Source organism: Chiloscyllium plagiosum, unplaced genomic scaffold (assembly GCF_004010195.1).
Source record: "Chiloscyllium plagiosum isolate BGI_BamShark_2017 unplaced genomic scaffold, ASM401019v2 scaf_13818, whole genome shotgun sequence".
NCBI classification, from domain to species: Eukaryota; Metazoa; Chordata; class Chondrichthyes; order Orectolobiformes; family Hemiscylliidae; genus Chiloscyllium; species Chiloscyllium plagiosum.
In genome coordinates this window covers 13,499-14,840 of record NW_025210549.1, presented here as the reverse complement: position 1 = coordinate 14,840, position 1,342 = coordinate 13,499, and positions in this window count along the sequence as shown.

The window sequence follows — 1,342 nt, the reverse complement described above, 5'->3', positions numbered from 1 at the left end:
CTTTATTGGTCAGAGGTTGGAGTACAGGAGTTGGGAGGTCATGTTGCGGCTGTACAGGACATTGGTTAGGCCACTGTTGGAATATTGTGTGCAATTCTGGTCTCCTTCCTATCGGAAAGATGTTGTGAAACTTAAAAGGGTTCAGAAAAGATTTACAAGGATGTTGCCAGGGTTGGAGGGTTTGAGCTACAGGAAGTGGCTGAACAGGCTGGGGCTGTTTTCCCTGGAGCGTCGGAGGCTGAGGGGTGACCTTATAGAGGTTTATAAAATCATGAGGAGCATGGATAGGGTAAATGGACAAAGACCCTGGGGTCGGGGAGTCCAGAACTAGAGGGGCATAGGTTTAGGGTGAGAGGGGAAACATTTAAAAGAGATCTGAAGGGCAACTTTTTCACACAGAGGGTGGTGGGTGTGTGGAATGAGCTGCCAGAGGAAGTGGTGGAGGCTGGTACAATGACAACATTTAAAAGGCATCTGGGTGGGGACATGAATAGGAAGGGTTTGGAGGGATACGGGGCAAGTGCTGGCAAATTGATTCAGGATAAGAGTCGGTTCCGACATAATTCCCGTTCTCGTGCGATCCCGCATTTGTCAGAAAATGGTGCGGCGGCCGTGCCCTTGAAACCGATGGTGAGGTGAGGGGAGCGGAACGGTGTTACGGGCAACACAGGGAAAGGGCCGTTCGCGGTTCTTCAATCGCGTCACAGCCAACCGAGGTGGTGGCGGAACCGAGGGTAACGGGTCAGCAAGGGTGGGTCGGGCCGGAGAGAGGGTTAGGCCGAGCAGTAGGCCGGAGCTCCGATCGCTCCCTCGATCTTCTCTGTAACACCATCGCGAGCGTGAGCCGGGAGTTGGGTTGACATTCTTCGATCCTCTCCGCTCAATTTTTCTCTTTCCGCTTTGCAGGGAAGCGCCTCGGAGGGAGGAGGAGAGACGGAAAGAGACGCCATGGATGTCGGATCCCGGACGAGGCGAGCGTGACCTGCGTCTGGCGTCCCACCTACCCTCCCTCCCTACGCTCGGCTCGCACACCCGCCCACCTCCCTCTCTCTTCCTCTTAGCCGTCTTCTGAAATGATGCGTCGCTGGGCGGGGCCCGGCCCCAAGTGTACCCCTGGGCCTCTCAGGTCCTCCTGAGCGAGAGAAGGGGCCCGAAGCCGCCTCTGCGACCCCGCAAGGCCGGACTAGCCTCCTGTGTGCAAGGCCGCAGCTCTTGAAGGGACCTCGGGGCGAAGATGGAGAGGTAGACGGGCTGAAGGGCCACCTAATCCCCCGCCTCCCCTCGCCCAAAACCAGCCCCCCCGCCCCCACCCCCCCCCCCCCCACTCCAACCCCCGCACCAG